Source organism: Coregonus clupeaformis, unplaced genomic scaffold, assembly GCF_020615455.1.
Source record: "Coregonus clupeaformis isolate EN_2021a unplaced genomic scaffold, ASM2061545v1 scaf0889, whole genome shotgun sequence".
Taxonomy (NCBI): Eukaryota; Metazoa; Chordata; class Actinopteri; order Salmoniformes; family Salmonidae; genus Coregonus; species Coregonus clupeaformis.
The window spans coordinates 42,844-56,691 of record NW_025534343.1 but is presented as its reverse complement, the minus strand read 5'-3'; the positions used below and the strand labels follow the sequence as shown (position 1 = coordinate 56,691).

Genomic DNA, 13,848 nt, shown 5'->3' with positions numbered 1-13,848 from the left:
GTCGTTTGCTGCTAGAAAATGTGGCGCGTTTCCAACAATGTAGATTCAATATGTGCTGCGTTCCAAAATCTCTGTGGTATTTCCTTCTGGGTAGTGGCTGTCCTCTAGCAGTCTTCAGTCCATTTCTAGCGTTTGAGGTTGACCCATTTTTAGCTAGCTCTATCTAAATATGATGTCAAGCGGTTTCTTGAGTAAGCACTTTATGAAGCTTAGAGGCTGAACACAGGGTCCTCCTGTCACGACACAGCCTCTCACCCCCTGAGTTATACTGAGAAGCTCTACAGAGGGTGGGGTGAATTTGAGAAGCTCTACAGAGGGTGGGGTGAATTTGAGAAGCTCTACAGAGGGTGGGGTGAATTTGAGAAGCTCTACAGAGGGTGGGGTGAATTTGAGAAGCTCCATTTTGCGATGGGCACTGGCTGACATTACCTGGCTCCATCCCATGAGAACCCTGGTGAATAGTGGCCTCCAGCTTGGCTTCAGCCCCAGTCAGTACCACTCTGAAATGGCACCCTGTTCCCTATATTGAACCCCCAGGCTCTGTGGTGCACTAGGGAATAGGGTGGCATTTAAGACGCAGCCCTAGTCTGGAAATGGTTGCTATGCATTTACATCAGTAACCCACTAGCTTTTTGTTGGTTTGAGTTAGTTTATTCCTGCTAGCTTTCTGTTGACGGGCCACTGTATAATGGCGCTGGCATCCTAGCAGCATTTCGCTCTGTCCTCGCTTGCTCGCGCTCTGTCCTCGCTCGCTCGCGCTTTGTCCTCGCTCGCGCTCTGCACTTCAGAGCATTCAGAGAACATATTGAATGTTAGCACAGCAGGTTTAGACTGACAACAAACTCTTTCATGGCAGACTCGTTTTATAGCCTTTTTATAACCATAGTCACTGTTGGAATGGAGCTAAATGTAACTATTTATGAGAGGGCAGAACTGAAAGGTGTTCTGGTTGGAACTGATCAATCATCAGGGTACACAATGTACTCATTTAATCATCTTACCTAGCCTGCTGGTGCTAACGTGTCCTTGTCCACAATAGCAAGACTAAAGCTGGATATTTTAATACGTTGTTTGAATTTGCTACAGTGTGGACAAATGGGCTTTTGGGCCTATTGCAAACAAAACACAGTACTTGCTGTAAGCAATCTGCAATAATGCTTTTGACAACCCCTTTAAACATGAACATATTGCAGTTGGTTTTACTGTAGCTAGCCAGACTAACGGCTATCCAACCTCTTCAGAACAATGAATCAGTGACGCAGCTATCTGGATGGAATATTTTAGCCATATTGGAGTTTGAGACACCAATTAGTTTGCTTAATGGTCCCACTGTATAATGGAGCTGGCATCCTAGCAGCGTCTTAATGGTGCCACATTCTTTCAAGAGCAGACTCATTTCGAACTCATTCTGGCGGCCTGGAGTGAAGGAACAGTTGGCAGGAATCTAGTGACTTTTTGTCTGGGTTGGTATCACACATGAGAATCTAGTTTTATTTAACCAGGTAAGACCCATTGAGGTTACTTATTTTGTGAGGGCGACCTGGCTAGGTCATACAGATCGTATAGCAGATCATACATAAAATGTTACAAAACATACAAATACGCACAAATGTCCCAGATACAACTGCATCAAAAACAACGTTATAGATCAGTCTTAAAAACAGGCAAGGACGTTAACGCTGCTAACTTTTTATCTTTTTGAAGCATGTTCCAAGATGCAGGGGCATTATGGGGGATAAAATTGTTTCCCCACCAGTTCCTTAGGAACAGACGAGGACAGCAGACTGATCTGGGCAGTAAGGAACAGAGAAACAAAGGGAGTTGCCCTATTTCTGCGTCCTACATAAAGGTGTACCAGCCTCCTGATGGAAAGGGGTCCATTGCATGATGGGTGATCTAGCATTGGTGATTAAATCTTTAAGCGCCGTGATCCACGTGACTCGTTTCAGGAAACTAGGATGTGTCGAACTTCACTACTTCACAGGAGAGGCATTTGAACGTAAACATTTTTTTTTTTTTTATCTAATTGTGTTTTTTTAGGCAGAAATGCCTTCTGGAACATGTAAAACTGTCATGTGCCTTTTTTAAAAACGAACTTTTTAAGGCAAATATTAATAAGTTAAATTACGAGCCTAGTTGGTTTAGCCATGGAAAAAGACAGGAATCTTCCCGCTAGCCATGATTGGCTGAGATAATGGATGGGCTGGACATGCCAGGAGATGAGTTTGGATTGGTCTGCCATGTAGCACGCTTCTGTCTGTAACGTGAGCTGTTCAGTATGTGTTGATAGTCCTTTCTACTGCACTGTTTTTGAAAGATATGTTAGCCATCGAACTACAAGTTTTGCTACTTTTCTCAACATTGATGCCCAGAATTTAGCAGGCGCCATCGACAGATCAGTTGGAAAAAGTGATGGGCTACTTTCTGCACACGCCACGGTCCGTGTGAACCGGAGTGTCTTGACACAAGGCCGTCCAAACAAGATGTAGCTACAAACAAAACGGAGTTAAATGCTTCCAGTCTGCCGTGAAGTGTTCATGCATGTATACGGGTAGGAGTCTAGCTACATTTTCAGATAAGTTTCTAATTTTGTCAGTCATTTTCATTGTAAGTTAAAACGTACTGTTGGCTAGCTAGCGAACCTTAGCTTGCTGGCTCGCTAGCTAGCGAACCTTAGCTTGCTGGCTCGCTAGCTAGCGATCCTTAGCTTGCTGGCTCGCTAGCTAGCGAACCTTAGCTTGCTGGCTCGCTAGCTAACGTTACGTGTATGAACCTTAGCTTGTTGGCTGGCTAGCTAGCTAGCTAAGGTTACGTGTATGATCTGTGTACAGTACTAATATTATTCGAATCAGAACCATTTGCATTGCTAGTTATAGCATAATGTTAGCTAGCTAACATTGAACCTAGTTTGTTAGCTTTAGCTAGCTGCAGATTCATACTACAGCTATGACGATGTTTGTATTGGTAGTAGTATAGGGTGGGATTATACCGGTTCATTGTTTAGCTAGCTAGCTAGCTAGCTACATGTCTAAACAAAAGAGTCCATTTCACCAGATTATTACATGACCCATCAAGTTAGCCAGGTGTGTCTGGGGGTGATTACGGCCATCTATTGTATTTCATGAACATGTGTACATGTCTAGACAATAGTGACCCATCCACTTAAAAATATTTTATCTGGACACTTTAATTTTTTCATATTGCTACAATGCAAGTAACCATTTCAGTGTACCGTTTACACCTTCTGTATCCTGTGCATGTGACAAATGCACTTCAATCTTATTTTATATAGTGTGTGTTTACCAGAGACGGTAATGTGAGGAACAACATGACCTGCACCAAAGTCAGATTAGGATATAGGCCAAGGACTAGATACAGTGTATTTTTACCTGGTGTTTTTCCTTATTGTAGGCTACAACTTTCACCATATTTAGTCTTAATCTTTGGTTGTTTACTAAACTACTCACTCTGTTTAGCACATGGCCTCACGTGTGAATCCTTAAAGAGATGGGTGGGGCTAAGGCTTAAGAGGGTGTAGACTAGGGCTGTGGCGGTGATTGTTTGTGGTGTTGCTGTAGTTATTGTAGTTGATTGTCAAGCAAATAACTGTCGGCCTCACGGTAATTGACCGTTTAATTAACAAACACATTTAGCATCTCCTGGCTTACACACATTACCTACAAGCCATTTTAAAAAGTCTAATAAATCCATGTAATATAGCCTACACCATCACAATAAATCCATTATTTATTTTAGACAGGTCTAAAGAAGCATGACATGAAGAAAATGTATCTATTTCAGAAGAATTCTGTGTTGAGCAGTTAACAAAGAAATAGGTACTCCTATATGCTTAATTTAGAGTTATTAATGTAACTTTTGTAGTTCTACAAACGTTGGGCTATATGTTTTGATTTTTAATACATTGTAAGGCTGCATGATGCGACTAATGATGATTTGAAAAAAGTTGCTTGAAAGGCATGAGCTCGGCTTTATTTTTTTGCGCAGGCTGTACACACTTCATCAGTCTCTCATTCACAATTTGACAAACACTTGATAATGCCTCAAATTTTACAGCGGCATCCCCTTTTAGGGTGCATTACGGATGCACCCTAAAAAATCCATGCCTTTTGCGGCCAGGAGTGCTGCGTTGTGCTGCGCAATCCAAAGCGTCTCACTCACACCCGTCAGGTGATCGGGTCTTTCTCATAGGCTACAAGTTAAGACGGACACATCCGGGACACAACTGCGTGAGTCCTTATCTAATTCCAAGGTGCATATTGAAGATATTGGAAGAACTGACCACATTTAAGTCTGACCCACTGGAATTGTGAAATAATCTGTCTGTAAACAATTGTTGGAAAAATTACTTGTGTCATGCACAAAGTAGATGTCCTAACCGACTTGCTAAAACTAGTTTGTTAACAAGAAATTTGTGGAGTGGTTAAAAAATGAGTTTTAATGACTCCAACTGTATATATTCCAGTTAGGCTCTACACCCCTTGTAAAGCAGATTAATGTCCTTAATTTGAAGAAGTTATTTGGCCACTTTAGTTGTGAGACAAACCTTATCGGCCAATGGGCTAGGCTACATGAGGTGTGCGACTATGATTCGAACAAAAGGCATTGTTTCTAATGCTGGGCATCATTAACAAGTGATAATATATAATTCATAAGTGATATGCTAATATTGTCATCCATCAGACTATTTTTGATTTAATCTTGTCTTTAAATATACTAAATAATATGTGACATTTGTTTTGATTTAGAATGGACCATTATCATACACCTGTATCAAAACGGGCAGTGGGGAAAAATACATGTCATCTATGCACTTAAATAGCGAATGGAGGACGCTTTTCCCCGTGATTCATTTTCATGCCAGCCAGGTAGGCTATACTCCTGTTGTAAAGAGAGGCAATGTGCTTAATATTAGGAAAGTTGAGAAATAAATATAGTAGGCCTAGCCTGTAGAAAGCTGATGGGATCCTCCTCTTTTTAATAGAGGCCATCACTCTGTTTTCTCACGCTACTCCATAGCCTATAGAAATGTTGTGCAACATGGCTCAGGGGCTCTCATGAAGTGTTTGATTAGATGTTCAATTACATTTGCATTGATGTCAGAGTGATTAGAGGGACAATAGTGCTGAGTACCAGGCAGTTAAGCAAGTTTGGTAGGCTACTAATGACCAACAGAGCTTGGAGAAGCCTAATTACCGTGACTAAACGGTCTTGTGGAATTTGACGGCCTTCATGACTCGTGGCGGTAATACGGTTACCGCAACAGCACTAGTGTAGACAAAGAGCTCTCCAGTAGGTGTACCAACATTCAGGGGCCATTTTCTCGAAAGTGGAGTTACAAGTTTCAAAGCAGATTTACTTTACCATTTGTTCCTCAACTGCATGATATACCATTTTCTTGCTCAGTCTCTACTTTTTATCCAGTGTAAAAAAAAACACAATTTCAAATGTTGCTACATAAGACTGAATTGAGGTGGTCGGTCACACACTGTCCAGAGTTTAAGGTACTTGTTGAGGCATATAGACAATATTACCATAATCTATTATATTATATATAGATATTACCATAACCTAGCACAGAAAGTGTTTTGAAAAAGATTGACTGACATTGAAAAACAAAATATAAACACTGTTTGTTCTTGGTAAAGTTAGATTCAGCTTTTCATCTTACCAAATCCCAAGATGCTTATATGCGGTGACCCTATCAATGTGCTGGCCTTTTAGAGTTAAAATCTGAAAATGACTGTCTACTTTCAGAGAAGAGAACCATACATTTAGTTTTCCTTGCATTAAGCACAAGTTTCAATTAGAAAGATGTTGCTTTTGAACTGCATCTAAAGCCAACTGTAAATCCTGAAAAGCCTTATATTAGATACACTACAATAAATAATTGTCATTAGCCTACAGATGGAGATTTGCATAGTCATGTCTATTCTATATCATTTATATATTGTAAAAAAGCATTGGACCAGCGGGGCATGGACACGTGTCAAAGACTTTCGATAAGTCAATAAAGTGAAAGTGATGTTTCTTGTCCTGAGCATCTAGAATATCACCTGCAACCTTAGTTACTGCAGTAAATACTGCCGCTGGTGTACAGCAATCTTTAAGTCATACCACAGATTCTCAATTGGATTGAGGTCTGGGCTTTGACTAGGCCATTCCAAGACATTTTAAATGTTTCCCCTTAAACCACTCAAGTGTTGCTTTAGCAGTATGCTTAGGGTCATTGTCCTGCTGGAAGGTGAACCTCCGTCCCAGTCTCAAATCTCTGGAAGACTGAAACAGGTTTCCCTCAAGAATTTCCCTGTAATTAGCACCATCCATAATTCCTTCAATTCTGACCAGTTTCCTAGTCCCTGCCAATGGAAAAACATCCCCACCGCATGATGCTGCCACCATGCTTCACTGTGGGGATGGTGTTCTCGGGGTGATGAGAGGTGTTGGGTTTGCGCCAGACATAGCGTTTTCCTTGATGGCCAAAAAGCTAAATTTTAGTCTCATCTGACCAGAGTACCTTCTTCCATATGTTTGGGGAGTCTCCCACATGCCTTTTGGCGAACACCAAACGCGTTTGCTTATTGTTTTATTTAAGCATTGGCTTTTTTCTTGCCACTCTTCAGTAAAGCCCAGCTCTGGAGTGTACAGCTTTTTTATATTTTATTTTATTTTTGTCATTTAGCAGACGCTCTTATCCAGAGCGACTTACAGGAGCAATTAGGGTTAAGTGCCTTGCTCAAGGGCACATCGACAGATTTTTCACCTAGTCTGCTCGGGGATTAGAACCAGCGACCTTTCGGTTACTGGCACAACGCTCTTAACCACTAAGCTACCTGCTCCTATGGCCAGACTCCAATCTCTGCTGTGGAGCTTTGCAGCTCCTTCAGGGTTATCTTTGGTCTCTTTGTTGCCTCTGATTAATGCCCTCCTTGCCTGGTCCATGAGTTTTGGTGGGCGGCCCTCTCTTGGCATGTTTGTTGTGGTGCCATATTCTTTCCATTTTTTAAATAATGGATTTAATGGTGCTCCGTGGACGTTCAAAGTTTCAGATTTTTTTATAACCCAACCCTGATCTGTACTTCTCCACAACCTTGTCCCTGATCTGTTTGGAGAGCTCCTTGGTCTTCATGGTGCCCATTGCGTGGTGGTGCCCCTTGCTTAGTGGTGTTGCAGACTCTGGGGCCTTTCAGAACAGGTGTGTGTATATATACTGAGATCATGTGACACTTAGATTGCACACAGGTGGACTTCATTTAACTAATTATGTGACCTCTGAAGGTAATTGGTTGCACCAGATCTTATTTAGGGGCATCATAGCAAAGGGGGTGAATACATATGCACACCACTTTTCAGTTATTTATTTTTTATAATTTTTTCAAACAAGTTATTTATTTTTATTTATTTAGTTATTTTCTTAATTTCACTTCACCAATTTGGACTATTTTGTATGTCCATTACATGAAATCCAAATAAAAATCAATTTAAATTACAGGTTGTAATGCAACAAAATAGGAAAAACGCCAAGGGATGAATACTTTTGCAAGGCACTGTATTCTGTTGGTGGCAAGAATCTTGTATTATTTCAATTGAAAAACTCAGTGTTGAATCAAGTGTTTTTTTATATCAGTTCATAAACCATGTGCCATGGAATCAGTACATCGAAAATCTCTTCCCATTGATGTTGCAGCCTGTATGGGGCAGCTGGCAACATTTATGTCCTCAAATCAAACTGGTATATTTTTCTATTTATGCTAATTCTTTTCAGCCAGTTTATCTTTAATATATGGCAGACAAACAAGTTCCCTCCCCTTCCCCTCTAACATGGTCTTTGTGGTTGAGGTGATGGTGGAAAGTTCTAGTGGACAATGGGAGTCAATCACAGTTCACTGTTGAGATTGAACGAGCTTCAAACGAGCTTCAATTCCATACAACACTCCTTCAGTAGCCTCCAACTGCTCTTAAACACTAGTAAAACTAAATGCATGCTCTTCAACCGAACGCTGCTGGCACCCGCCCACCCGACTAGAATCACCACTCTCGACGGGTCTGACCTAGAGTATATGGACAACTACAAATACCTAGGTGTCTGGTTAGACTGTAAACTCTCCTTCCAGACTCACATTAAGAATCTCCAATCCAAAGTTAAATCTAGAATCGGTTTCCTATTTCGCAACAAAGCCTCCTTCACTCATGCTGCCAAACATGCCCCTCGTAAAACTGACTATCCTACCGATCCTTGACTTCGCGATGTCATTTACAAAATAGCCTCCAACACTCTACTCAGCAAATTGGATGTAGTCTATCACAGTGCCATCCGTTTGTCTCCAAAGCCCCATATACTACCCACCACTGTGACCTGTACGCTCTTGTTGGCTGGTCCTCACTACATATTCGTCGCCAAACCCACTGGCTCCAGGCCATCTATAAATCACTGCTAGGCAAATCCCCGCCTTATCTTAGCTCATTGGTCACCATAGCAACACCCACCCGTAGTCTGCGCTCCAGCGGGTATATCTCACTGGTCATCCCCAAAGCCAACACCTCCTTTGGCCGCAATTCCTTCCAGTTCTCTGCTGCCAATGACTGGAACAAATTGCAAAAATCTCTGAAGCTGGAGACACTTATCTCCCTCACTAACTTTAAGCATCAGTTGTCAGAGCACCTTACCGATCACTGCACCTGTACACAGCCCATCTGAAATTAGCCCACCCAACTACCTCATCCCTATATTGTTATTTATTTTGCTCATTTGCACCCCAGTATCTCTATTTGCACATCATCTCTTGCACATCATTCCAGTGTTAATACTAAATTGTAATTATTTTGCACTATAGCCTATTTTATTGCCTTACCTCCATAACTTGCTAAATTTGCACACTGTATATTATATGTATTTCTGTTGTATTTTTGACTTTGTTTTGTTTTACCCCATATGTAACTCTGTTGTTGTTTTTATCGCACTGCTTTGCTTTATCTTGGCCAGGTCGCAGTTGTAAATGAGAACTTGTTCTCAACTGGTTTACCTGGTTAAATAAAGGTGAAATAAAAAAATAAAAAAATTGAACACTGAAGACAAAGTAATGGAAGAGTTAATGATAACAGCCTGTAACGGTCTTGCTAATATACACTTCAGAGGCACAACGTGCTCAGCGGAACTGCCCTGCCGCCATCTTGGATTGTCTTTCTGGGCTGGTATCACACGAGGAACCTGGACCTCCCAGACAAAACAAACCACAAACACTTTTTGTCTACCAAGAACGCAGGCTTGTTGGAGGAGCATGTCCATATCCCCATTTTGAAGGATTTGTTTACCATTTTCCAGTCAGACTTGATCCTCGGTCAGTGTTCTAATCCACCTGGATTCCCTGTGCTGTTTAATGACACATTAATGTCCCCGGGACCACCCATACGTAAAAATGTATGCACACATGACTGTAAGTCGCTTTGGATAAAAGCGTCTGCTAAATGGCTTTATTATTATTATTATTATTATTGTTATTAATGGATTAGAGGTATGCTAGCTGGGTATGGTAATTGGCTAAAACTTTAGTATTTATTTTTCACTGTAGCTGTGATTGCAGTTCTTCTCTGACCTTTAGCGTTTATGCTCTGGTCCTCCACTACGACTGAAAAAACATAGCGTGAGTAAATTAACATAGTCAGGGCCCACGTTATTGGGCCAATCATTTTTGACCTGACTATAGCGCTGGCTAACCAACAGAACCAACTATTGGGCAATGGCAGATCTGAGTGATGAAATGGTTCAGGAGAGATCAGACTTCAGGTCATGGTCCTGGGGTGCCTCGATACAATTTCCCCTTTTATTACTGCATGCTGTCCAGGTCAGATATGCTTCTGCCCTGGGCTGGTATCTGGACCTGTGGTTCTGTATCATCCACTGCCAGTACCCGCAGGGTTTGAGCCGCATTCCTACTAGTTTCTGCTCAGCCCCTCTAAATGAAAATACTTGGGCTCATTAACTTTATGGAACCTCTCTGCTGGAGGAAAGCCCCAAGGGGGAGTATCTGGGGCTGTGGTATACGGGCCGGGGTTGGGCTGAATGAATGGAAGGACAGTAAGGGGGAGTATCTGGGGCTGTGGTATACGGGCCGGGGTTGGGCTGAATGAATGGAAGGACAGTACTTCAGCCGCTCTGCCTATAATTAACTGCAGACATGTGATTTTCGAGACTGTACCGATACAGCTCTATGCTGTAGAACACGTAGCCTACGTAGAATAGTCTCCAGCTTTTAAAGGTCCACATTCTGTTCTGTGGCTAGTCTCTCCTTAGTGGATACATTCACTCCTTAAATTGTAATTTGACTGGTGGATTGTGAAACCTTGAATGTGATTTACTCAATGACCTTCTGCATACCTTACGTGTGTGTAGATCCCAAGGAAGGTGGGCCTCTTCTGAGAAGGTTGCTCAGCCATTTTAAAGGACTTCCTCATGTTTTCGTGTGCTGGACTGTAGGGCTTAGAGATGGAGAGTGGCTGGATGTGGGGATGGAGAGTGGCTGGATGTGGGGATGGAGAGTGGCTGGATGTGGGGATGGAGAGTGGCTGGATGTGGGGATGGAGAGTGGCTGGATGTGGGGATGGAGAGTGGCTGGATGTGGGGATGGAGAGTGGCTGGATGTGGGGGATGGAGAGTGGCTGGATGTGGGGATGGAGAGTGGCTGGATGTGGGGATGGAGAGTGGCTGGATGTGGGGATGAGAGTGGCTGGATGTGGGGATGGAGAGTGGCTGGATGTGGGGATGGAGAGTGGCTGGATGTGGGGATGGAGAGTGGCTGGATGTGGGGATGGAGAGTGGCTGGATGTGGGGATGGAGAGTGGCTGGACGTGGGGATGGAGAGTGGCTGGATGGGGGGGGTGTATAGTGGCTGTACAGTGCCTTCAGGAAAGTATTCACACCCCTTGACTTTCCACGTTTTTTTTTTTTTAAGCCTGAATTCAAAATGGATAAAACTTTTTTTTTTGCCACTGACCTACACACAATAACCCATGTCAGTGAAACATTTTTTTTTTTAAATTTTCCAAATGATAAAAAAATGTGCAATGTTTTGAGTCGAAGTATTCAACTGTATTTTTGGGGCAAATCCAAAACAACACATTACTGAGTACCACTCCATATTTTCAAGCATGGTGGTTGCTGCATCATGTTATGGGTATACTTGTAATCGTTAAGGACTGGGGAGTTTTTCAGGATAAAAAAGAAATGGAATGGAGCTAAGCGCAGGCAAAATCCCAGAGGAAAACCTGGTTCAGTCTGCTTTCCACCAGACACTGGGAGATGAATTCCCCTTTCAGCAGGACAATAACCTAAAAAACAAGGCCAAATCTAAACTGGAGTTGCTTACCAAGAAGACTGAATGATCCTGAGTGGCCGTGTTAGTTTTGACTTAAATCTACTTGAAAATCTACAGCATGGCAAGACCTGAAAATGGCTGTCGAGCAATGATCAACAAAAAGTTTGAAAAGAGTAATTGGCAAATGTTGCACAATGCAGTTGTGGAAAGCATTTAGACGTATCCAGGAATTAAGACCCACAGCTGTAATCGCTGCCAAAGGTGCTTCAACAAGGTATTGACTCTGGTGTGAATACTTATGAAAATGAAATACAAATCTAATTTACATACATTTTGGGTTATTGTGTGTAGTTTGGTGAGGAAAAAATTAATTTCATCCATTTTGAATTCAGGCTGTAACAACAGTGTGGGATAAGTCGAGGGTTATGAATACTTTCTGAAAGCACCGTCTATTCAGACCATCCATGTAGACATTATTGAGGGCAGCTTTGTGTTTCTGAACAACCAGTTTTACTGTCAGGACTGATCTGAGTAGTCAACTGACAAGGAGCCTGTGGTGGTGTTGGCAGAAAGTCTAATAGCTTTAGGGGTTACAGGTGTATGTGTGTTGGATAGACGGCTGAATGAGACTGACGGCCAGCTGATCCATACGTGTTGGATAGACGGCTGAATGAGACTGACGGCCAGCTGATCCATACGTGTTGGATAGACGGCTGAATGAGACTGACGGCCAGCTGATCCATACGTGTTGGATAGACGGCTGAATGAGACTGACGGCCAGCTGATCCATCGTGTTGGATAGACGGCTGAATGAGACTGACAGCCAGCTGATCCATACGTGTTGGATAGACGGCTGAATGAGACTGACAGCCAGCTGATCCATACGTGTTGGATAGACGGCTGAATGAGACTGACAGCCAGCTGATCCATACGTGTTGGATAGACGGCTGAATGAGACTGACAGCCAGCTGATCCATACGTGTTGGATAGACGGCTGAATGAGACTGACGGCCAGCTGATCCATACGTGTTGGATAGACGGCTGAATGAGACTGACAGCCAGCTGATCCATACGTGTTGGATAGACGGCTGAATGAGACTGACGGCCAGCTGATCCATACGTGTTGGATAGACGGCTGAATGAGACTGACGGCCAGCTGATCCATACGTGTTGGATAGACGGCTGAATGAGACTGACGGCCAGCTGAATGAGACTGACGGCCAGCTGAATGAGACTGACGGCCAGCTGATCCATACGTGTTGGATAGACGGCTGAATGAGACTGACGGCCAGCTGATCCATACGTGTTGGATAGACGGCTGAATGAGACTGACGGCCAGCTGATCCATACGTGTTGGATAGACGGCTGAATGAGACTGACGGCCAGCTGAATGAGACTGACGGCCAGCTGAATGAGACTGACAGCCAGCTGATCCATACGTGTTGGATAGACGGCTGAATGAGACTGACAGCCAGCTGATCCATACGTGTTGGATAGACAGCTGAATGAGACTGACAGCCAGCTGATCCCATACGTGTTGGATAGACGGCTGAATGAGACTGACAGCCAGCTGATCCATACGTGTTGGATAGACGGCTGAATGAGACTGACAGCCAGCTGATCCATACGTGTTGGATAGACGGCTGAATGAGACTGACAGCCAGCTGATCCATACGTGTTGGATAGACGGCTGAATGAGACTGACAGCCAGCTGATCCATACGTGTTGGATAGACGGCTGAATGAGACTGACAGCCAGCTGATCCATACGTGTTGGATAGACGGCTGAATGAGACTGACAGCCAGCTGATCCATACGTGTTGGATAGACGGCTGAATGAGACTGACAGCCAGCTGATCCATACGTGTTGGATAGACGGCTGAATGAGACTGACAGCCAGCTGATCCATACGTGTTGGATAGACGGCTGAATGAGACTGACAGCCAGCTGATCCATACGTGTTGGATAGACGGCTGAATGAGACTGACAGCCAGCTGATCCATACGTGTTGGATAGACGGCTGAATGAGACTGACGGCCAGCTGATCCATACGTGTTGGATAGACGGCTGAATGAGACTGACGGCCAGCTGATCCATACGTGTTGGATAGACGGCTGAATGAGACTGACGGCCAGCTGATCCATACGTGTTGGATAGACGGCTGAATGAGACTGACGGCCAGCTGATCCATACGTGTTGGATAGACGGCTGAATGAGACTGACGGCCAGCTGATCCATACGTGTTGGATAGACGGCTGAATGAGACTGACGGCCAGCCGATCCATACGTGTTGGATAGACGGCTGAATGAGACTGACAGCCAGCTGATCCATACGCGTTGGATAGACGGCTGAATGAGACTGACGGCCAGCTGATCCATACGTGTTGGATAGACGGCTGAATGAGACTGACGGCCAGCTGATCCATACGTGTTGGATAGACGGCTGAATGAGACTGACGGCCAGCTGATCCATACGTGTTGGATAGACGGCTGAATGAGACTGACAGCCAGCTGATCCA

General features: G+C 43.6%; 1 protein-coding gene across 1 annotated transcript in view; it reads left to right on the top strand.

Moving 5' to 3' along the window:
• The window catches only part of LOC121549636 (glycogenin-1-like), a 42,409-nt gene that overhangs the window by 10,852 nt on the left and 17,709 nt on the right, over positions 1–13,848 (top strand). The window lies entirely within an intron of this gene.